Source organism: Nycticebus coucang, chromosome 4 (genome assembly GCF_027406575.1).
Source record: "Nycticebus coucang isolate mNycCou1 chromosome 4, mNycCou1.pri, whole genome shotgun sequence".
Taxonomy (NCBI): Eukaryota; Metazoa; Chordata; class Mammalia; order Primates; family Lorisidae; genus Nycticebus; species Nycticebus coucang.
The window spans coordinates 93,323,634-93,349,088 of NC_069783.1; the positions used below are offsets into that span (position 1 = coordinate 93,323,634).

General features: G+C 48.8%; 1 protein-coding gene and 1 pseudogene across 1 annotated transcript in view; one reads left to right on the forward strand and one right to left on the reverse strand.

Moving 5' to 3' along the window:
- The window catches only part of CRACDL (CRACD like), a 137,425-nt gene extending 113,515 nt beyond the window's left edge, over nt 1-23,910 (reverse strand). Inside the window, exon 1 of the mRNA XM_053589450.1 lies at nt 23,656-23,910. The gene's annotated coding sequence lies outside the window, so the exon portion shown is untranslated. The remainder of the gene's footprint in view (nt 1-23,655) is intronic.
- LOC128585322 (uncharacterized) lies at nt 10,188-10,310 on the forward strand (annotated as a pseudogene).
- Nucleotides 23,911-25,455: the final 1,545 nt, after the last annotated feature.

Here is a 25,455-nt window from a genome sequence, read left to right on the forward strand (position 1 = left end):
TGGAGCCAGTCCACCAGGGCCACCTGAACCCAAACACTGGTGGCCAAGGCCAACCTGGGGCTTGAAGGCGTACGTTACCTTGCTGAGCCCCAAAGCTGGGACACCCTGAGAATCTTTGGATGCCTTTGTTTTCTTCCCCAAACTGTTCCACTCACACAATAAACCCACAGAAACCCCAAATACTCCAATCATCCTGCTCCACATGCATTTCACATGGCAACGGGAAAACCACAAAGGTAATACTGTGCGCCTGTACCGCAGACCAAAACCTTTAAAAAAGGTTTGTTCTAGTTTTTCTTCTAGAACAATGCAGACACACTTGTGATTAAATATTTTGCTGTTCCAGCTAGATGATTCATTTGATGGTGACACAAATGCCTGGCCCCTCCTCATCCCCGGGAGGCATGAAGCCCACCCTCGGGTTTTGCCCTAATGAGCAGCATAGTAACAGGTGTTGCTCCCATTTTCTCTGGTGACAACCACCAGCATCCAAGGCAACATACTTGTGCCAAAGACTGGGGCTAGCAGGAAAAGGTACAAAGGAGAATAAAACATTTTGAAATTTATTAAAGTATCTGTGATAACAATTTGATGCCAAAGAGTAAAAATTGCCAGACAAGTGGAGGGGCTGTCTGGTAGTTGCCTGAGGCCCAGCTCAGCTCTGCCTGCCTGGATGTGCTGTGGGTGGGTCATGGCACTGAGCTGGCCATCCCTGCCCAGCTGCGATGCCCACACCTGCCTCTCTCTCCATCCCTAGGTGTGACCTGGCCCTGCCCCCCGGGAGTCACACCGGCTGTGGCCTCACAAGGCCCACTCCCGTGACCCTGTGCTCATCCAGCATCGGCTTGTGCCAGGCACGAAGCAGACTTTCCTGCACGCCCTGCGGCCTGTGATGGCTCCTGACAGCCGAGCCCCCACCTGGCACAGCCTCCCCCTCCCTGCTGCAGCCCTGCTGAAACACAGCTGAGCTAATTCTGGGCTCCCTGCCACCCGCACAAGCCCACGCTGCACACGCTCTGACTCACTGCTGAGGCGCCCAGAGGTGGAGAGTGGAAGGAAGGCTGCGGGGCACCCGCTGGGCATCAGTCTGCAGGCAGAGGCTCTGTCCTTGGCCTGACAGTGGAATCAGGGCAGATCTGAGGTCTGTGACCACCGGCACCCAATCACACTGGTAGAAACAGAGCCCATGTTTTCAACGCAATGAATTCCTTGAGACACCCTGCCTCATACTCACAGCACACAGTCACAAAGTTAAAGCCTAGAATTAAACCCTTTACTACCAAAACTTATTTCAGCACATACAAAATTCTTACAATATCACCAGATTTCTCAAATCTAAAAATCGTTAGTTTAGGAAAAAGAGATTTTTTTTGTCTCCAGTTCAATTCAGCCTTATTCAAAAACCCTTCACTGAAGAGCTATCGTGTGTCATTCGTCTGCATGTCCCCAGAACTGAGGGGTAGTCCCCACCTTCAAGAAACCCCAGTCTGTGGAGGTGGCAGACGTTTCTGTAACCTGCCTGTAAAGGAAGCCTTCTACAGTGCTGGAGGGGAGTCGAACAGGCAGCCACTTCTGCCCAGGAGGAGAAGTGGGGAGAAAGCCAGCAAAGCTGCCTCAAGGGGGCCCGGGAGCAGTCGGCTGGGTGGGCCAGGTGGGCAGGCTCTTGAGCAGAAGGGTCACAGGAATGAGGCCTGTGGGGTATATCACAGCTGGACCCTGCCAGGAATATGTGCAAGGTTATAGGTGACCAGACCGTGAAAGGCCTGTGAAGCCCTCTACAGAGACAGGACTGGAGGGTCCAGGCAGAGGGCCACACAGCCAGGCTGATGGGCTCTCACTGCTGGTCCCATAGTTACTCAAGACCACACCTCCCAACCAAATGGCAGGTTTGGGCATCCAAGGAGTCATGGGAAGTGTGACTGTCATAAGCAGAAAGTCCTAACAGGTGTACGCAGTCAGGCAAGTGACTTATATACTCCCCAATAATAAGAGTGAATGATAAGGCAATACCCACCTTGCTGGGCTGTTTTCAGGATGCCATGAGCTAAGCTACGTGAAGCTTTTGGCAAAGCACCTGGCAGATGATCCTGTGGTGACCCAGGACACAATGGGAGAATACAAGGTTGGCTCAAAGCCCAACTCTACCATTTACACAGAGCTGGACCTGGGGAGAAGCTCCTGCTGCCTTCCTCCCACACCAGAGCAAGCAAAGCATAGCAGGACAGCCTAGCAACAGGCTGAGAAATCACTTCTGTGGTGCAGGCTTCTGTACCCCCTGGCCAGTGAGGGGCAGCCACCTGCCCACATGCCCCACTCATGCCCAGGAGCGGTGACTATGTTGTTGAAGTTCCTCGCCTTGGGGGTAACAGTCCCCTCCTCCCACCTCCTCTAGCACCAGCAGCTGCCCAGCCTCATCAAATAACAGCCCGATATTTACTGGAATCGGCCTCTGCACCCCCCACTCCAAGCATCATGGAGCAGGTTTCCAGGGAGAAGGGGACATCACGTCCACATGTAGCCTGGATGCCACTATGGATCAACACATGTAATTGCAGAGGCAGAAAAGAGCCCATGGGGTGCTGCCCACCTCTGCCCCCACAAAAGGAACAGCCCCTCCCATCAGCTCAGTTCCTGGGCTCAGTCCCCTGCCTGTGCTCTCCACCCTTCACCCAGGTGGCTTCCCCAGGCTGCTGCCTCAGGTTACATAAACTGGGTCCTGTCACCATGATGGGGGCTCTAAGATTACATGGCTGGACATGGGCCAGGCCAGCTCACTGTTTGTTTCCATGCTCTTGGAGGGAGGCTGTTTAAAAAATAGGAGCCTTTCCTAGGCAGAGAAGGGGCCTGGTCCCCTGCTCCCCTACCCCACCCCACCTTCTGGACAGCCAGCTGGCCAATTCGCAGAGCCAGCTCTTCACCTTTCTGCAGGCCCCACAACCAGGGCCCTCCCTTAGTGTCGGTGATGAAACATAAGTTCTATGGACAGAGGCCTGAGGCCTCTGGGCACAGGTGTTGCAGCAGCCCCTGAGGGTGATGTCCTGGGCAGCCAGCCTCCCCCACCTTCTGCTCCCAGAGCAGGGCTCTGGCCCCTGGGGGTAGTTATCTGCAGTTGAGAGGTACCCAGTGAGCCAAGGGGTACACTCCAGAACCCCCTCCTGGGTCCAGAAGACTCAGGCCCTTAGCATCTCCCCCTATCCACAGTCACAGGTCTCTGCCAACAGGAGTGGTTTTGGTGAGGCACTGGCATGGGGGAGTTCAGGGTTGAGAAATAATGAGAGAAGGGATGCCAGACAGGATGGGAGTGTCCATTTCCCAGCTTGGCCCAGGGACTGGGTCCAATTCATGCTTAAAGTGATAAGGAAAAGCAGAAAACGACATAATATGCCAGACCTCGGGAGACCTAAGCCCAGGGACAAAGGGGTACAGAGTGCTGAAGAGGCACCACCCCTGACTACCCCTTTCTGTGTGAGACCAAGAGCTGCTAAGTCTTCCCTTTGGGCTCTGGAGGCAGTGCCTGGGAGGCAGCCAGAGCGTGGGAGGCACCTGCCGGCCCCACAGAGATGATGAGGTAAGGCATGGGGCAGAGAGCATGCCACGGGACCGTGGGAGCCAGGGATGCCAAGGACTGGTAGACATCTGACTCTTTCTGGAGCCCTGGAAGAGGTGACTGGGTTTGTGGTAATCCTCATAAAAATCACAAAGAGCAGAGCAGCAGGGGCCATCTGCTCTGTCCAAGGAAGGAAGGAGCAGGGATGGCAGGGATGGGGGGAGGCACCAGGCAGAGAGGGTGGGCTGGGGCAGGGGCAGGGAAGAGCCATCCGACACACACAGGTGCTGGACAAGGGCTCAAGCAACGTGGGGAAGTTGGTGGATACCACTTTGTGACTAGAGGTCAAGCTCTTTCAACATAGCTTTCTCCAACTTTCAGATGGATGCAGAGCACAAGGCAATTCTTCAAAATGCCTGGGGACCAGCTCTAAATCTCCTTGACACCAAAATAAAAACTCTGACCACAAGGACACACTTTATATTTGGCTCGAGTGTTCAAGGCTTGCCCAGGCCTTGTGTTTGGCAAATGACAGCATGTGAGCTCTCTGGATCAGGTCTGGAGGCTCCCAGACTTCCAGAGATGGACAGACAGCATGGATCCAAACTCGCAGGCCACTGGTCACTCTCAGAGCACCCTTAGAACAAAATGGGGATTTTCCTAATTATAAATTCACTGGATTAAAAAAAAAAGAAACTGTGCTATATCCACATAGTGGAATACTATTCAGCAATAAAAAGGAATGAACCATTAACACATGCAAAAATAATTAGGGGCTGAAAGAAGCCAAAAAGAACACACACTGCAGGATTCCATTTATACTAAGTACTAGGAAATGCTGCAAATTCAATAACCGTGACCAGAGTGTGGACCCTCAGTCACCCTCAGGGACCTGGGAAGGGGAGGAGTGGAGGACTAAGGAGGGGCACAGGGCACTTCTGAGGTGGTATCTATGCACTATTGTGATGTGCTCAAAACGGATCAAATTGTGCACTTCAACTGCACGCAGATTATATGTCAATTATGCCTCAATAAAGCTTTAAGAAAATAAATAAGCCCTGATTTTTTTTAATAAGCCCTGATTATTATAAAAAATATACAAACATATGAAATCTCCCATAATTATATCAGAGCTAAGCAGAAATAACATTTTCATGTTTCCTTCTAATCTTTTCCCTATATGTATCCACACATAAACATCAATTTGTTTTTATGTAGAATATGACCCTCTTTTAAAAGGTTTTATATCCTGAATTTTTCTTTTTTCTTTAAAAGTTTTATATCCTGGCCAGGTGCAATGGCTCACGCCTGTAATCCTAGCACTCTGGAAGGCCGAGACAGGAGGATTGCTTGAGGTCAAGAGTTTAAGATCAGCCTGAGCAAGAGCCAGTGAGACCCCCATCTCTACAAATAAAACAGAAAACTTAGCTGGGCATTGTGGCATACACCTGATCCCCCAGTTGAGACAGAACGATCACCTGAGCCCAGGAGTTTAAGGTTGCTATGAACTAGGCTGACTCCACTGCATTTTGCCCAGGTGACAGAGTGAGATTCTGACCAAAAAAAAAGAAAAGAAAAAAGCCCTTTATCCTGAGTTTTACCTCTCTCCAAACACTCATGCACACTGGGAACAGGAGGTGAAGACAGTAGTTCCCTGGGAAAGTGGCATGTGGCCAGGAGAGGGGTGAGTCCTCTGGAATAGCCTGCCTGGAAGGCTGAGGGACACAGGGCAAAAGAGTACCCCGTCCTTTGATATCATTCACTCAAACCGTCTTTCTCCAAATAGAATCTAATTAGCAGGAGTCTACACACAGCACCTACTCTATCAAAATTCGCTAACGGGAATCTGAATAAAATGAAGCCCGGCCTCTCTCCGACACATCCTGTATCTTCTGTCCCCTGCCTTTGCGGTGGCCCCCGCCTCCTTCCCAGGGGCTCTCTTCCCCTCCAGCTCCAGCCCACCATCCTTCCTGCCTTCTCCATTTAGCCTTAGATCATGAAGTTCCCTTGTTCCCTTGTGACTAAGCATTCTTCAGAAATGTTCCTAAGGGCTCAAATGCACTCCGGCAGCCGAATGACTCATTCCACCATTACTGGATGTTCAAACTGCTTCCAAATTTTCACCTTCATAAATAACGTTGTGATGAACATCCTTGCATAGGAATTTTTGACTGCAGATTTAATTGTTTCCTTGGAATAAATTCCTAGAGACAGAATCCCCAGGAGAAAGAGAGGAATTCTTTTAAAGGTTTTGAGACATACTGCCAAACTCCTTGGAAGACAGCTTGTATCTTCCACTCCCAAGGTATGTGAGAGTTCCTGCCACACACCTTCATGTGTGCTGAGGACCATCGTTCACAAATCAAAACACACCGAAACTTTGAAAATTTGTATCTTATTTAATGTACCTAGTTAATCAATGCAAGATGGACTATCTCATTTACTACATTTTATATTTCTCCTTTTGTAAACTAATTCATATTCCTTAACCCACTTTCTCATTGGGAAGTTCATTCATAATAAGAGTTGTGAATTCACATTGATTATTAGCATTTTTTATGTGAAAAAGTATTTGTTATATACATTTCAGGCGTTTCTTCTGTCTCTGGTACCATGTATAGAAAAATGCTTCTCATCCCCTAATTACTTACTTGTAAATAATTTAGCACTTTAATGATTTCATTTTTATGTTTACATTTTTAGTCCCCATGGAATGTACGTTGGGGTTTGATATGAGTGAGGGACCTGATGGTTTCCCAGTTGGTTAAATATTTACTATATTTACTATAGTTACTAACATTAACTATAACTTCTGTTTTCTGGACTTTCTAGTTTGCTCCATGGACACGCTGTCTACTCTCATCCCAATGTCAAAATGTTTAAATTATACATTTAAAATATGGTTTAATATGTAGGTTATTCACCTAGATTCTGGCTGGGGGTTGCACTAATCCAGGCATTCTCAAACTGCAGCCGGCAGGCCACATGAAGTGCTGTAAATTGTCTTTGTTCCCATTTTGTTTTTTACTTCAAAATAAGATATGTGCAGTGTGCACAGGAATTTGTTCATAGTTTGTTTTTGTTTTTAACTATAGTCCGGCCCTCCAATGGTCTGAGGGACAGTGAACTGGCCCCCTGTTTAAAAAGTTTGAGGACGCCTGCACTAATCCATAAATTGATTTGGAAACAACTGAAATACTTAAGATATTGAGGCCAGGTGCAGTGGCTCATGCCTGTAATCCTAACACTCTGGGAGGCCCAGGCAGGATAATTGCTAGAGCTCAGAAGATTGAGTCCAGCCTGAGGAAGAGCGAGACCCTGCCTCTACTGAAAATAGAAAAACTAGCCAGGCCTTGTGGCAGGCACCTATAGTCCCAGCTACTTGGGAGGCTGAGGCATGAGGATGTATGAGTGCAAGAGTTTGAGTTTGCTGTGAGCTATGATGTCACAGCACTCTGCCCAGGACAAAAGAGTGAGAGTCTATCTCAAGAAATAAAAAATAAAAGATATTGGGCGGCACCTGTAGCTCAAAGGAGTAGGGCACCAGCCCCACATACCGGAGGTGGTGGGTTCAAACCCAGCCCCGGCCAAAAACTGCAAAAATAATAATAATAATAAAAATAAAGATATTAATCCTTTCCTTGCTGGAACATGCTCTTTTGTGTTCCCAGGACAATTTTACCACGTTCTTCACACAAGTTCTACATATTTCCCATCAGTACCATTCCTGGGCATTTCATCTTTGATTCTACCATAAATGGAATCACTTCTTTGTCATATTTCCTGACTTTCTTCTTTTAGCTGTTTTGTTTGTTTGTTTGTTTTTGGAGACAGTTTCACTCTGTGATCCCAGACTAGAGTGCCATGGCATCAGCCTAGCTCACAGCAACCTCAAGCTCCTGGACTCAAGTGATCCTCATGCCTCAGCCTCCAAGTAGCTGAGACTACAGGCACCTACCATGATACCCAGATAGTTTTTCCATTTTTAGTAGAGACAAGGTCTCACTCTTGCTCAGGCTGGTCTCCATATCCTGAGCTCCAGAGATCCTCCTGCCTCAGCCTTGCACAGTGCTAGGATTACAGGCAAGAGCCACAGCACCCAGCCTTGTTTTCCGACTTTCTTGCAGGCAGAGGGACACACTGTGTATGCTTTGGGCACATAGGGACTGTCTCTGCAGCTCCACCAAGCTGGGTGTGGCTGGTTTCAAAGCCTTAACTGAGCAGTTACTCTGCAGGCCCCTGGGGCCATCACCATCAAGGGGTTCCAGCACTTTCCTCCAGGACTAAAAACCTCCCCAGTTTGGTTGCAGCCTACTTTGAAACTCCTTTACCCTCCACACATCCCCACCCCCCATCCGTTCAAACCAACTCCTCCTGTGCACACCAGACCCTTCCACCAACTGGAAAAGCCATCTTAGTTTCCCTGAGTAAACATGCTCTCACTCTTTAAGATCCACTCAAATGCTACCTCCATGACCCGAATTCATGAATCCCCACTGGGTTTGTGTCCTGCGCAGTAGCACCTATTTTAATCTGCTTTAAGATAAGAATTAGCCACTATCAGATGATACCATGAAGGCACGGCACATCCCTGAGCCAACCTCCCTCAAATCACAGTGCTGAGTGCTCAGATACGGAAAATGTGTATTGATACACTGGCAACAGGCACCCTCGGTGGGGAGGAGCTGTTCTTCCCCACTCACCCTGTGAGCCAAAAGGAAGAACTCCAGGAAGAAGGAAGGCTAAGGACAAAGAAGTGTTTATGCCTCTGCAGAGCCCATGAGGGTTGCATGCCAGCCCAGCCCAGCATATACTCCCAGAATCTCTCTGACAAGGTCTCAAGCTCCCTACTCCCTCAGGAAGGTGGGAATCCAGATCTTGGAAATCAGCTCTGTCCGACCATGGCCCTGACACACTCAGGCCAAGGCTAAGTTCTCAGCCCCATCCACACAGCAGATTCACCTGCAAAGCGTGATAAACACCAAAAGGTCCTACCCAGCCCTCCTGAGTCAGCCTGGCGGGGTGAGGCCAGGCCAGCCACAGTGCTGCTGATGCTGGGCCAACCTGCTGCTCAGTTGGGCACACCTCCATCTCCCGGCCTTCCTTGAGTGAGGCAATGCTGACCGCCAAAAGAAACCAACCCTGGGCAGTTCCCAGAGGCCAGGCCCTTGGCTACGAAGACACACTTCCTTAAGCACACTTGGGTGAATTACTGCCCTATTTACAGATTAGGAAACACAAATCAAAGATGTAAACCTCATTCCCCAAGGGACCAAGCTGGGACTAAGCCCAATCCCCTGACTAGTATTTGAAAAATCCATCCTTTTTCTGCTTTAACTGAAACTCTGAAGATCCTGAAATTCCAAGTATCCATTTCTCGGTGAGCCCTAAGCCCGACGCATGCAAGCACAGACATAAACCCAGAGAAACAAGCACTATCTGCCTTCCCAGGACAGGGTCTGGCCGAGGTGGGGTCTTTCTGCCTCCCTGCACCACCTCCTGACCCATCCTGCACTGCATTGCTAAACCAAGCCTCCAGGAAGGCCTTTCCTGCCCCTCTATGGTCACTGTGCTCAGGCAGTTTCCCATGTGACAGGACCCCACACAGGGCCACATTATCCCTATGCACAGTTGCCCTTCATCCCCACCTACTTTTGCCCTCATGCTCTCTCCTCCATCAAAAAAAAAGAATAATAATTACAAAAGTGTATTTTACTACTGCATTAGTGCAAAGATGAGTATTATATATTAACATTATCTATTAAAATATTTTCTTCAACCTAAAGTTCATGTTTTCCTTCTGATTTTAGAAGAAATTAAAATACTTTCACAGGCTTCTAAAACCATAAGGGACCTTTGGCACTGTGCCTCCCATGCACAGTGGGCCAGGGGCCCTGCCTTGCCATGAGCCCCGCAAGTTATCCTAGACACATCCACCCCCAGTTCAAAAATGAGATGAACTACGTATCCCGCCATCTCTCACAGGTGCAGTCAGGCCAAGGTCCTCTGCAAGACTGGGCTGCTGAGGGAAGCACATGCCTGTAGGTGTCCCAGAGCCTCCTATGAGAGTCCAGAGAGGAGACAAGTCTTGGGGCATTTCACAGGCCCCAGGTGGACAAAGCCACCCGTGTATTTCTAATGCTAAAAGGTCTACTGACCTATGACATTTCAATGCCTTTCGAAGTGATGCAGTGGCTAATGCTTAGTATTGCTTTCAATGCCTGGAAGCTAAGAAGAAATAAATCCAGAATTAGATAAAACTGAACAGCAATTCATCACTGGAGTTTAATTATCTCAGTCTGCTTCATCATATTAATTTGTGTTCATGTTCAGTTACCTCATGTAAGTTATATTCTGCTAATTTATATGGCTTTTGTAAATAAAATAGCTTTGTTCTAAAAAGAAAACATTTGGGAGTAGAAAACAATACTTTCTTGCACAGCTGGAGCGAAGCCTCATCACTGCAGAGGCATCAAGATCCCACACACCCCTGATGGAACATATTGAAATTGCAAGCAAAGAACCCAGGAGGAAAAACCAAACTGCAGGAGGACGACCTCCACGCTCACTTCTCTGAAGGCTACAAATGTTATATCCCCAAACATAGATCCTTATTTCTTTATATAAGAATTCCTGATGTATTGCTTCTCAGCCTTTTGGCTAAGATCAAGTGTAATATCTGTTCTTATCAGTTTAATAGCTGATACAGCCTCTGTCCGAGGACCATATATTTAATCCACATGAAAAAAGCCAACAATCCCATATATCAATGGGTAAGAGACATGAATAGAACCGTCTCTAAAGAAGACAGACGAATGGCTAACAAACATATGAAAAAATATTCATCATGCCTATTTATTAGAGAAATGTAAATTAAAACCACCCTGAGATACCATCTAACCCCAGCAAGAATGGGCCACATCACAAAATCTCAAAATGGCAGATGCTGGCTTGGATGTGGAGACAAGGGAACACTTTTACACTGCTGGTGGGACTGCAAACTAATACAACCTTTTTGGAAGGAAGTATGGAGAACCCTCAAAGAACTCAAGCTAGACCTCCCATTTGATCCTGCAATCCCATTACTGGGCATCTACCCAGAAGGCAAAAATCCTTTTATCATAAGGACACTTGCACTAGACTATTTATTGCAGTTCAATTTACAATTGCCAAAATGTGGAAACAGCCTAAATGCCCACCAACCCAGGAATGGATTAACAAGCTGTGGTATATGTACACCATGGTATACTTCAGCCATTAAAAAAATGGAGACTTTACATCCTTTGTATTAACATGGATGGAAGTGGAAGACATTATTCTTAGTAAAGCATCACAAGAATGGAGAAGCATGAATCCTATGTACTCAATTCTGATATGAGGAGAATTAATGACATTAAGGACACAGTGGGGGAAGGGGAGAGCAGAGAGAGAAAGAAGGAGGGAGGGTTGGGGAAAGTAAGAGCAGAGAGAGGGAAGCGGGGTCTTGGTGTGTGCCACACTTTTGGGGGGCAAGACATGATTGTAAGAGGGACTTTACCTAACAAATGCAATCAGTGTAACCTGGTTCCTTGTACCCTCAATGAATCCCCAACAATTAAAAAAAAAAAAGGAAAAAGAAAAAAAGAATTTCTGATGTATAAGTACCGTGTGGAAATGGAATCAATACAACACATACATATACAGGTTTTATTTTTCAAGTGTGTTACATGTTGATGTGATTAATGAAATACAGTGTCACCTAGAAAAGCCCTCGAATTCATTGTCTTTTTTGTGTGTTTTCCCTATTCATAGACTGTGAAAACATAGTTACTGTCATATGAAAGATTTCACAAATTTCTTGATGCTACAAATTGCTTCTTGTACTCAGAAAAACTGGGAAGCCTGGCCTTAGGGGAGAGCTGATAGCAAAAACCATGGCAAGCCATCTAGATACTGACCCTAGAAAGGAACTCAGTGGGAATTCCAACTCTGTGACAGTGAGAAACTTAAGCTGCAACTTTGTACAATAGACTATATTGTCCATCAGAAGAGCAAAGAACTGCTGTAATATCAACATGCTATTACAACAGAAGTGTTTATTTAGGAGCGGGGGAGAAACAAGCAGATGATGTTTCGGAAGTATCTGCTCCTTCAGTTAATCACACCAGCACATGGTAAGCAGTTCATTCGGGATCACCCAAGGAGCCAGACTCAGGATGCAGCCACCCTGGTACCATAAGACCACCAACCAAGTGCAAAGTCAGGATCCTACTGGTAGACACTGGGTTGGAGCCACCAGCTCTGGACTCCAGCCTACCCCCCTCAGGAGTTTCAGATGGCCACCCCTGGCCCTACCTCTGTCTTCTTGGCTGGGGACAAGCAAGCTGCTTTTACCTCCCTGAACTTCAGTTTCTTCATCTCTTCAAAAACAGGGATGATCACTTGTGCTGTTAATTAGAAGGCTAATACAGAAGGTTATAATACATTCCTTAAGCATCTAGCAGTGCTTGGAATACAGTACATGTTCAGCCAACCACGGCTCCATTCCTGTCTCCCCCCTTTTATTCTCACTAACAGCAGCCATTCAGAAGGCCTTCAGAAGGAAGCATGGACTTAACAGCCAGGGCTAATTATGTGTTCACTATGTGCTCACTCTGGGCCCAGCACTGTGCTAAGTACTTTATAGGCACTAGCACCCTACTGACTTCACAAGACAACCCTGGGAGGTAGTACAGTTCCACGCCATTTTCCAGATGGGGAATGCGGGCAGTGAGAGCCCATAGCTGGAGAATGGGAGAGTCAGGCCTTGCACCAACAGACCTCCAGCACATGCCATCTGCAATGCAGCAGAGCCCTGGCCAGCCCCTAAGGCACAGCCCCTCCCAGGCATGACTTCCCTGAGGCACACCTCCACCAAGGCATGAACTCTCCAAAGAACAGCCCCTCCAAGGCACACGTCCCCCAAGGCATGGGCCCCTTGAAGGCCTGGGTCACTCCAGAATGGTCCCCCAAGGCACCTTCCCCATGGTATAGATTCTCCTCCAAGGGATAACCTCCCTCAGGGATGGCTCCTCCAAGGCACAGACCACTGCTGCCCCGGTAAGCCCCTCCAAGCACAGCCGCCAAAGGCAGGTCCACACCACCTCACCCCTACTCCTCCCACCTCACCAGATCAAGTGGCCACTGGTTAGCATCTCCTCCCCACCAAGTCTCATTCAATTTTAACTAGGATACCTTAGCCCAGCAGTCCCCAACCTTTTTGGGACCAGGGATTAATTTCATGGAAGACGATTTTTCCATGGACAAGGGAGAGTGAGGGGAGATGGAACGGGAGGCAGAGCTCAGGCAGTGTTGTGGGCAGTGGGCAGCAGCTATAAATACAGATGAAGCTTTGCTTGCTAGTCCACTACTCACCTCCTGCTCTGCGGCCCAGTTCCTAACAGGCCACGGACTGGAATCTTTTTGGCACCAGGGACTGGTTTCATGGAAGACAATTTTTCCAAGTGTGTGGGGGGAGATAGGAGATGGAGCTCAGGTGGTGATGCTGTGCAGCCCAGTTCCTAATACACCAAAGATTGGTACCAGCCCTCAGCCTGGGGGTGGGAACTGCACCCTAACCCCTCCCCCCCATAAAAAGTAGGGAAAGTAGAATAAGGACTAATTATAATGGAAATGTTTCCTTCTCACTACTGGATACTGGTTACAATGTACCTTCTATTTCCTTCTCTCAAAAACCCTGGGAGGCAGGAATCACAGAGGAGGAAAGTGAGACCAAGACTTCACCCACGTCCACCCAAACAGCAGGGTGCGGGCTCAGGTCAGGCCAGCCTGTGGCCTATCCCTCCCTATCCCCCAGAAGCTGGTGCAGGCGAGGCTGAGAGATGCAGGAGGGAAGGAGGGTTTCACCCTGGACTCCAAGTAGGGGTTAGGTCCCAGGTGGGATTTCAGGGAGGAGGGAGAAGCTGACCTGGCAGTAAGGAGCCCCTCCTGTGCCCCAGGCCCTACATACCCGGGGGAATACTTTGCCCAAGAGAGTTGACTTATATTAAGTAAAACCCTGGGCAGGTTATACTCACTTATGCTGTTTCCAAGCTGACAGGTCAAGACAGGTTAAAAACAAGGCAATGATACACAGCTATGATTTAATAAAAAAAGAAGAAAAAAACAAAAAACAAGGCAATGAGGAAAGGACCCTAGGTTCAAATCCCTGCTCCCCTGCACCTGGGCAAGTACCATAACCTCTCTGTGCTTCTGTTTGCTCCTCCGTAAACTGGGGATAAAACAGTGGGATGAAGCAATCATGACAGCCCCTGTATGTTAGCTCAGCAGTCGTGACAGCATTGAATAAGCAGTCACATAGCCCATGTGTGACCAGGGCCAAGGGCATCCTCGGCATAGGAGAACACAGGCTGTGCTCAGGGGGTGACCATCTCTTGAGGGCAGTGGGCAAAGACAGGGTCACAGCTCTGTCGCTCACCAGCTAAGCAGCCCTGGCCCAGTGACTTCACTTTCCTGAGCCTCCATTTCCTCATTTAAAAACACCCTGGGTAACGATGAGGATTAAATGAGATGATAAAGGTGAAATTACCCAAAATGCTGAGCAATCTTCAACAAGTGGTAAATATCATCACATCTCTGCCTGGGAATGAGACTCCTGAGCACACACTCACACTTTATTAATAATTTTAAAGCACAAGATGTGAGGGGGAGGAATCATGCACTAGGCAGCCTGAATTAGACAGTATTTATGTATCATAAGAAATAACTCCAAGAGTCCCATTTTATCTGGTTAGAAGAAAAGAAAAACAGTTGTTACTGGTAAAATAACTATTACAGTTTGCCTCATAATACACAATCAACCTATACCCCTGCAAGATGAAAGGAAAACAGCTGTTACATATAAATCAATCCTATTTTAAATTCATAAAGATAAGGTGCCATAGAAACCTAAGGTGACTCATCTGGTATACGTCAAATCACTATTATTTTCTTTTTGAAAAAAAGAATATGGGTTTCCTGGACAGGCGTAATTCCTGGACAGGCTAAAAGCATGACTTGCTGTACCCTTCTGGGACTAGTCCTAACAGGCTATGGGGAAGGACGCTACTCCCCCTCAAAGGCTGGGTGCCTTCCGCCTTCCTCCTCCCACACTCACCAGAAGCACCAAGGGTGTTTTAAATAGTACATCTCTGAAGGAGTGACATTGACTGCTGGGGTCAGGAGCGTTTGCACTGTGAGGCTGGTGGCTGCCCCCGCTGTCCCCAGGCCGAGCTCTGGGTCACTAAGGACAATGTCTCTCCTGGAATCTATCATCAGCAATGCTTTCCTCGAACAAGAGAAAATACAGTGATCCACTCAGAGGGTAGCTTGGAACTATATAGACACCAGAGTTCACAGTAATTACACATAAAACTTGTTTGAAGAGGCCAAGAGAAATATTTTCATAAACTGATTCCTGATCAATTATGACTCATAAAAAAAAAAAAGTGGTTATTAACTCAGCAGTAGGTTAACACCTGCTCCCTATCTGACCAGTCCTGATAGGAAGGGCTGCTCAGCTGCAGGGCCAGAAATGGGCAAAGAGAACAGAGAGTTCTTCTGCATTGAGATAGAAACCCAGGCAGCCCCTTACAACCCACGTGTCCTCTCATCTAAGGAAGGTCTCCGGGGACCTAATTTTCAAACACTGGTTTCTATACAAGGAGAGTCTGGAGAACTACCTGTGTGTGGCTTCACCATGTGCTCTGAAATTCAGGCTGGGGATGAGAATGCAGGGAGAGGGGTGTTGGGGCTCATGGAAGGGGTGCCACCAGGGAAGGATGCTTTTCCCATGAGTGGCGATGGAAGCCTCAGAGCCTTGGCTCCAGCTCCACTGACACTGAGCAGCAGGCAGAACCCTCCATGGGGCAGGTGGATGGTGGAGGTGCACAGCCTAGGCCCACTGTGGACTCCCGGCCAGGCAGAGGCAGCATTCCCACAGGCCAGCTCTGAGTGTGCCTCTAGGGTCACACCTGCATGTCTGGCCAAGGGCTGAGCTTCCAACAATTCTGTTGGCCTTGAATAACCTGCCTTACATCCTCTTCTGCTTCAACTAATTAGAGTGAATCCCGAATAACACAAATGCTGCCAACTAAGATGCCAGAAATCTTGGTAAAAATTCATCTCATGGGAAAAAACCCTGGTGTGAAAAAAAATTATTTCAGGCAGGACATACCAAAGGAGGAGTCTTGTATATATACATGAAATCTACTTAGAAGGTAATACTCCACAGGCCCTGATCAGAAAAATGTGCAAAACTTCAAAGATCTGTGATGTACAAAATAATCACAATCTTAAGAAGATAGGCAAAGAAAGACATTAATCGTTATGTTACTAAACAGCAAAAGATTGAAAATGACCCAGGTAACAGTCGGTCTTAGAGAGGCCTGGGGTGAGGCAGCTGAAACCCATTCTTGCAATAAAATTCCTCATAGCCATGAGGAAGAATACACAATAATCTAATAAGGTGGAAAAAAGACTCAACACATACGTTTATCTTGAAAAGGCAGCCCACAAAACAACACAGACATTATCTCTTTTTATAAATATGTACTTCTATGCATACATGTGTATATGTACATTCAGCACAGACAGACATTTGGAAAGAAACATTGCTCTGAAATGTTAAGAGATGTCTGCTCCTATTCTGTCCCCAAGCTAGATGGCAGAGACTGCCTGTAACTGCAGCTCCCAGCCTCGAGCCACATGAGAAAGTAGCCAAAGAGGAGCCTGACTGGCATGAGGCAAATCTCAAGTCCAGTCAAAGCCCAGAGGTCTAACCAGCCAGCTCCATGCAGAACTTGTGCCCTTCCCTGCTTGCTGACCTGGCCATACTCTGTCTATAGCAGTCCCTCCCCCACTCAGGGAGCCCTCTGAGATGCACTCAGCTGTTTTCTGTTCTAGAATGTAATACCATAAGTCACCCTTACCAGCACACCTTAACTCAGCGATGCCTCTTTCCTCACGAAGGCCATAAAGAAAACAAGGTACCCTGTTTCCCCAAAAATAAGACATCCTCCAAAAATAAGACCTACTTACAGGAAAGATAAGATGTCCCCTGAAAATAAGACCTAGCGCATCTTTGGGAGCACACCTTGAAATAAGACACTGTCTTATTTTCGGGGAAACAGGGTAACAGCAGGGAGGAAGGTGGGAGATGGATATGCTCCCACTTAATGAGCACAATGTAAGGGTATATGGCATGCCTCCTGGGTGGGGGACACAGCTACAACAGAGACTCACCCTAGCAAATGCAAACATTGTGTCCTAATTGTTTGTATCCTCACATTAATCTGAAATTCTAAAAAGGAAGAAAACAAGGTAACATTGGCCGAGCCTCAGAAAACAGGTGACTCAAACCTTCAAAATGTTTGTGTTTATTTACCAAGATCCATTTTCACCCAGAGAGCACACTGGAAACACTAACACGTGATGACTGAAGAATCTAATTTCCAATGAAGCATGCAGCTGACGCCCAGCAACCATCCAAAACTACGTGAAATTCAGTTCCTGTGGAAAGGATCACAGTTCAAAGGGAGTGAATCACCAAGCCCCGTGGAGAGGCAGGGCTGTGTGAATCAGACCTCAAGTGGGTGCGTCTGACCCACCAACAAACCCTGTTCCTCCTCCCTCTTCACCTCTGTTGGCAGAGTTAGCACTGCAGCCTCTAAGTCACAAATCTCCCATGCAAAGGAGACCCACAAAAAAGTTCTTGGTACCATTCCCCAGGGAGGGCAGGGAAAGGTGAATAACTGAGGCTAGATCACAGAACTTCATGACTAGGCCTTGGGTAGTAAAACCAGGTAAGAGTATGGGCAGCACCTGTGACTCAAAGGAGCAGGGCGCCAGCCCCATATACCAAGGTAGTGGGTTCAAACCTAGCCCTGACCAAAAAAAAAAAAAAACAGTTTAGAGTAACAGGCTGCTTGCTGTATCTCCCACTTCTGTGTATAGCTTCACAGAAGTGAAGAGCACTCAAGAGCCCAGGTCTGAGCTCACTCCCTGGGATGAAGAGTGATGCCTATGCCCACTGTACTTACCCCTGCACCTGCCAGGACCGGGCATGTGTGCTGCTGCAGAGCTGCAACCTGACAGAACAGAGACAGGGGTTGAGACTACCAGCCTGTCCAGTGTGAGGGGAAGCATCCCCCAGGGTCACTGTCTTGCCCGAGGAGCAAGAAGAGCTGAAGCCAGCCCTGAGCACCCAGTTCAGTGTTCATCCATGAACTTGATGTAGGTTTGAGTGAGACTCATAAACCTATACAGGTCCCAGAAGGTCCCCTAGTACCTCAGGCTCACCCATCCTTATAAGACAATAACCTCACAGAAATATACCCAATCTGGAAACCGATGTTAAGAGACTAATTTGTATCCTCCTGTAACGTGCATTTGTTATACTGTTTGAGTACTTTCATTCTGAGGAAACGATGACAAACGCAATGGATGAATCTCTGTGTTAAGGTATGTCAGGGACAAACAGTAAGTAGAGATTGTGTGTATTAAACATAGGTAGGAAGGCATGGGAAGCCCAAGAGATGCCTACCATTCCTGAGGCACTAAATGTGCATACCCAAGGCAGCTAATATTCACAATACGCTACATACAGAAAAGAGGCTCAATATTCGTAATGTATTCACATGCCTGAGACTGAAGGAACCTAATGTTCAGTCAAAACCAGTTACCCACTGGGGGCACCCACTCAGGTTCTCTGAATCCAAGGCTGTTCATCAGGCTCATTGGTAAGCCAGATATGCCATGATGGGAGTGTCCCTGCATCTAACAGAACAAGTACATGTATGTTCTTAGCCCAGGGCCCCTCACTTCTGGTGCCCACTGCCAGTACTTAAAATCTGGTCTTCTGAACACACATTTAGTGGGAAGATTGCTACTGTAGAGATGGGACATGGGGATGCTCTGTACCCCAGGATGTAGGGCTAGTGTCTTCCACTCACCTGTGCCCTGTCCTACCTGTGTCACCCCATCTCTAGCCCCTGTCTGTCCCCTATCCTAGCTGGGTCACCCACCCATCTCTGTCCTCTGTCCTTTGTTCTACCTGGATCACCCACCCTCTCTCTGTCCCCTGCCTCCTGTCTTCCCTGGGCCACCCGATCCATCTCTATACCCTCCTTCTCAATGTGTGTTCTAAATCGCATCAAGGTCATTTCCCACATGACAGCTTCCAGCACTGGCTCAGCGCAGAAGCAGTCTGTAAAGTGGTTATGTTCATTGTACTCAGATGCAGAAGGACCCTTTATCACTAGAGAACTTTACTAGAGGGTAAAGAGAATTAACTGAGAATTCTAACCAATGCCTTTTCATCTTACAAGAAACACAATGGAGGAGTAACACCTATGAATAATTTGAAGCATTTTCCACGTTTGTCATACGGCACCTCACGTAATGCCCATGTGTGTATCTATTACCACCCCTACTCTAAGGAGTGACTAAGGTCATCGGGCCTCTAAGTGGCAGAGTAGAAACCAGAGCCCAGCTGCAGCACTCGGCTGGACCACCTGCTTTACGGGAGCAAAATGCTGCTGACATTTTCACATCCCACAAATGTGGCAGTCTTTCTGAGAGTAGTTTCTTAGGAACTGTGCACACCACAGCTAATGATTTGGGAGCCTCTCACAGACATGGGGATTTGAGGGCAGAAACCTCAGAGAGACTGATGTACAGACCTTAGAGATAAAGGCAAATATTTCCGGAAGTTCTTCAACTGCACACATTTACAAATCAGTTCCACACACCATGGCTAGGAGGAGGCCTAAGCGAATAAAGAACTTTACATTCCTAACCTTCTAAAAGGATCTTTTATATTTCCTTTGCACATAGGAAAAATATTTATGAACCTTCCTACCAAGAATCTCTTCAGGAATAGCTTCTGAGTCTGCATGAAGCTAGTGGATGACCTGGTGTTGCTGGCTATCTGCACATACCTCACCCATCATTTCTCATCAATCTGCTGCTAAATTCCCTGAGCACTGGCCTGGCATCATTTGTTCATGATCCACCAAGGTCGGGATTACAAGCTAGATCACGTTAAAAGCAACACAAACAATTTCAAGGTAACTTCTCAGAATCACAAATGTGTCTAAAGAACCCTTTAAAGCTTTGAAATTATTTTCCAGATACAGAGAATTAAGAATAACAGGACTCAATGAGAATTCATTCATCTGATTTGCATTCAGTTTGGGGAAAACAAAAGGTATTTAGAATGCTGGCTGTCCCTCTTGTCCTATCTAGAGGTGACACGAATTATACCAGTGTTTTCAGGTACCCAGACAGTGAAGGAGGTAAGCACAGCAGCAGCCCCAGTCATACCTCAGGAGACGTGCACACCCTGTACTTGGCCGGTCTGTCTCCTCACAGCAGGTCTCTCATCTCATGTCCTTGTGGCCAAGTCTAAACACTACTTTAAGTCCCATCTCCCTCAAGAACCTTTCTCTGATCACGTCATCTTCAAAATCCAGTGTGAACAGAGTGTGAAAAAAAAAACCAGGGCTTGGGTATACAGCTTGAGGCTTTATAAGGGCTAATCTTCCTCTCCTAAGCACCCAGAAGCAGCTAATTACAACTCAGACTTTTCCTTCTTTTTCCTGCTGCTTTTGGTAGGTGCCAAGCCCACAGCAGGCCACTCTGATGAAGCAGCAAAGTATAAACAGGGATGAGAGTTTGGAAGCCATGAATCCACATGAAATTGGTGTGCTAGGCTGGGCTCAGGAATGTGTAAGCAGAAAGCAATTCTATTCTCCCCCAAAACCAACACCCCAAAACTGCTCTTTCACTTGTTTCCTCTGGCCCTGAATGGAATCTCCAGCAGATCTCAATGGCTTCTCCAGCCTTTTTCAAGTAATAAAATGTCTACTGCACATGACCTAGGTGGACCAGCTGACAGAGATGGCAACCGGGAGAGCAGCGGACATCTAGTTGACTATCCCAGACTGTGTCTCTCTGCCTACTCCCACTTTACTAGGGGCTTCTCCTAAATCTGCTTTCTCCAGCGACGGGGAGGAGGATAGTGATTAACATAAAAATATCCAAGAGCAAAGTCCGGAAGTCTGAGCTGTACTCTAAACCATCATGTACAGACAACAGAAGATACAACCAAAGAGACATTTCTTCCTGACAGGTAGAAAAAATACCCAGAGGTTGGGAGATGAACCTGTAGGGACTGAGCCCTTACCACTCTGCCCCTTCTCTGGAGAAGGGCCAGTGACGGAATAAAAGCCACAAGGCTGAGGGGAACATGGAAAGCTGGGGAGTTTCTGTCCTGCTTCCTGCAGGGAGCGGTGGGGGGGACACAGCTCAGTCTAACAGGAATGGCAACCTAACATGGTTCTGCACAACCTAGGCAGGTTTGCAGGTGCCCAGTAGGGACCCAGAAGAGACCAGAGTGTAGGGCCTTCAGGGCCAATGCAAGAACCAGGTCCCCAGCTGTGGCTCATGGGGACGCCAGCTGGACAATACTTAGTGAAAACATGAGAAGGAGTCCCAATGTTGGGGAGTGAGGATTCACTGAAGCACAGCAAGAGGACCAGAGGAGCAGCAAGAGGCCTCTCCTCCCTGCCCAGGCATGACTACAAACTTTCCCATGCCAGGAATGACTGGAGTCCTTTCCTAGCGCCCAGGGACCACCTGCAGCAAAAATGAACCCTCAAGGAGTGTTATGAACAGACTGAAAGACTGACCAAGCTACCCGTAAGCTAGAAAGTGACTGAAATAATATCACATCAATTAGGCTCAAGAAAAACAGAATCACAAACTAGGACTAAGTATACCAAAAAGGGAAGCAAAGAAGTTTGTTTGGAATAGCAAAATTAAGCTCACTTATTAAAAATGTTATACCCTTTCACAATTAACCCTGGGCAGGTTTCCATAGGGTCTAGATGCAACACAAGCAGTACTTAGATGTGTCTGTGTACGACAGGGCAAAGGACCAACTTCCAGGGGGAAAACAAGTATTCACAAGCTCCCCAAGTCAAATCCAGGCCCCCCTACCATCCCAGAAAATTCAGCCACCTGGAGGGCCTGGCACCTTCAACTATACTCTCTTCTAACCCTCAGAGCATCCCTGTGAGCTAGTTGAGTTCATTTGAGCTGCTATAACAAAAACCATAAACTGAGTGACTAATAAATAATATAAACTTACTTCTAGTTCTGGAGGCTAGAAGTCCAACATCAAGGCACTGGCAGATCCAGTGTCTGATGAAGGCCCATTCCCAATAGAAGGCACCTTCTCACTGGGTCTTCACAAGGTAGAAGGGGTGAACAAACTCCCTTAGGCCTCTCCTGTAAAGGCACTAATCCCATTCATGACCTGTCATTTCCCACGCGCCTCATCTCTTAATATTACCACCTTGAGGATTAGGTTTCATCATATGAATTTTAAGCAAGGGGGCACAAACCACAGCACTATCCTTACTCTCATTCCCCAGAATTAGGGTGAGACAAGTGAGAAACATGCTGCAGGCACAAAATTTAAGCAGGTACCCCAAACTCAGCAAGATAAATATGTTTCAATGCAATATGTTAAAACATCAAAATCAATACAAAAAAACTATGATGGCAACATATTGCAACTTTAAATAAAGACAGGATCAGAATTCCTGACTCTTCCTCTTGCCTCGGGCTCCAATATCGCACAGCAATGGGGAAGAACCTGCAAACCAGCCCAGCTGTGCGCTTCTCCACCCAGCCCCAACACAGGGACCCCTAATGCCACCACAGGCACTATCTCTATTTAACTTCTTCCTCACAATTCTATGACATCAAGGGGCTCCTAGGATGATGGGCAATGCTCCATCATTCCCAGGGTGTGCCCCAGTGACTGAGCTCCAAGGAGAACCCAGGGGTCTAAATAGATTCTCTTCAGTGATTGTGTTTATACAAATGGAGGAAGCTTGCAGGCAGGAATAATGGAGCAGGACACTTTAAGATCAGTTTGGGAAGGTGTGAGTGGGCTCTAAAAAGGTCAAACAGCTGCTCCTGTCTTCCTCTTGGATTTCCTGGCTCAAAAATTAAGTGTTCTGTAGTGACCTGATTCCTACAGTCTGCTTGTACCTGTACAAATCCAATTCATACGGTGGCACTGCTTTTTATGTGCATGCCAAAAGCCAAACGTTGGCTCATTTTCATAACTACGTATGCTCTGATCACATGTGAATGCATGTTAAAGCCCTGCCTGTAATGAAGCGTCTGTTCAACAAATATTTAATTAAAAATTTGAAAAGTTCTGGCAGGGCTTGGTGGCTCGCGCCTGTAATACTAGCACTCAGGGAGGCCCAGGTGGGAGGATCCCTTGAGCTCATGAGATCAAGACCAACCTGAGCCAGAGTGAGACCCCATCTCTACTAAAAACAGAACAACTAGCTGGGCGTTGAGTGCCTGTAGTCCCAGCTATTCAGAGGCTGAGGCAGGAGTGGTCGCTTGTACCCAGGAATTTGAAGTTACTGTGAGCTAGGTTGACACCACTGCACTCTAGCCTGGGCAACAGAGTGAGACACTGTTTCAAAAAAAAAACAAAAAACATTTTTTTAAGACTTCTTAGATCAACCCCAGAATCCTTTACCGGTAGCGTGTAATCAAAGCCTAAAACCTGTTAAATAAACCATTGCCTAAGGCATAAGGCAGATAGTTAATGAATTTGTCCACTGCTTTCCCTAAAACAGCCTTCAAAGACATCACAAATATTTCGTGTATAAAATTTTAGACCGAGCAAAAGACATTCCCTCCCTCTCCTTTTATCTTCCTAGCGCATTAAACCGCTGGGCTTTGCCTTACAATTTAAAGTTCAGTCCAGCAAAGTGAGCAAAGGGAAACTTTTGGGCACTTGGCACGAGCGCGTCTGGCTTCTCTCGGCCCCGCGGACCCCGCGCTACTCCCGGCGGCGGCGGCGGCCGCGGGGATGGCGCCCCCTCCCGGGTCCGAGGGGCCCCGGCTGCGCGGCTCTGCCCTCGCCACGCCACCCCCGGCCCGGCGTCGAGGAGCCACTCGGTTCCGCGCCGCCCCCCGCCCAGGCGCCCCCGCGCCGCCCGGGCTTCGACCCACGCACGCCTTGTGGCCAGGCGATTTCACACCATCCCGGGTACCTGGCAGCGGAGCGTGGCCCGGGCTCGGCGAGACGCGCAGGGAAGAGCACCGTCAGCGGGCGCGGCGAGCCGGGGCTGCTCCCTCCCGGAGCGTGCCGGGCCCCGCCGAAGCCGAGGCGGCCCGCAGCGCGACGCAGCAGGTGGCCGCCGGGCCTCCCCAGAGCCGGCCTCGGCGGCCGGAGAGCGGGACCCCTACGCGGGCACGACCCTCTGCCGCCCGCCCAGGCCTTGCGCTCGGCGCGCGCACCCAGCTCCCGCACGCCGACTGGGCTCGGCTCCGCTCGGCTCGGCGGGGGCGGACGCCGCTCGGCTCTGCTCCGCTCGCCGGCCGCCGAGCACCTCCCCCGCGGCGCGCCGCTCCCGCCGCTCCCGCCGCCCCCGCCGCCGCCGGGCCGGCCGAGTCAGTCCGAGACCTCGCGGGGGCAGGTGCCAGCCGGCCCGGGTGGCCCCGCGGGAGACTAGAGGAGGGGTGGCGACCAGGGTGCAGGCCCAGGCCGCCCTCCACGCGCCCGGCGGGCCCTCTTCCCACCCCGGGCCGGCTGCCGCTCGCCACCTCGCCCGCCCGCGCGGCGGCGCTGTCGGGGCTCCCGGCCTGGCCGCCCCCTGCTGGGGGGTGGAGGCGGGTGCACCGTAGACCCCCGAGCGGGCGGCGCGTGCCCGGCGACCGGCCTGGAGGGCGAGGCGCCCAAGCTCGGGTCACCTGCGCGCCCTCGGGATGGGGATTCCGACCCCCCAGATCACCTAGGGGCGCGCTCTGGACCCGCCTGGCAAAGCCGGTGGCGTGCCCGCCCGGGGCCGAGAGGGAGTGGGCGCCCAGGGAAGGAAGTGTGCATTCGAATAAAAGTAAAAGTTGGGGTTTTCTTTTTTTTTTAAATAACCATGTGGGGCCGGAGCGTCTCCAGGCTAATTAGGGAAGCTGCCGCCCCATCTTGAGGTGAATCATTGTTGTGACACCGGTAAGTGTGGGAAGAAAGGCCGCAGCTGACTTCTCAGCCTCGCTGACTTTTATTTTTCCCTTGTAAACACCGGGCTGGTCCTTGTTGGCAGACGAGGCATTTAGGGAGCTGCCTCAGGTGGTCGTTCCGCCAATCGACGACGGCGCCCTGGCAGAAGCCGTGGTCTGCCGACCGCACAGCCCAGGACGCCCCCGCTCCCACCCAACACCACAGTGCCCGCCCCCTCCCCATCTGGACGCTTTGCGGGCTTGCGAAGGAAGATGAACTGTGTCCCAGCAGGGAACCGAGGCCCAGACGGCGTTCGCAGAAATCTTGTCCCAGCTGGAAGAGATAATGCTTATGGTAGACAGTGGCACTCAAGTGTCAGCCACGTGTGAATTAACCGCGATGTCCACGCTGTAAAGTGGGGAATCAGGCGGCTCCGCGCCACACTCTGGGGCGGTGGATCTGATGGTTTGTGACACGGACAGGGAAGTCCAGAAAAGCCCATGCTTGCACCGCTGTCCTGGCAGAGCCGGCACGGAACCTGGAAGGAGCTCTCTCCACCTCTGGCTCAACGGGATCAAAATCCCAAATAGAAGAATGAGAGGGGAAAGTGACTGAAGACAGATCCCATTTACTTGAGCATATAAGAGGACGTTTCCTTTAATTTTTTTTTTTAATGTAATCCCTTGGGCACAAGCTATTCACTTAAAAAGTCCCTTTTGATGGGTTAAGTGCTTTAAATTCTCGGTATAAAAGGAACAAAATAGTGAATCAGTCTTATAGCCCCCAAATTAGTATCCTGCATTTTCAGTGGACAGGTGACTCACGGCAATCAGAGACAGAGTTTGTTAGGTGTGTG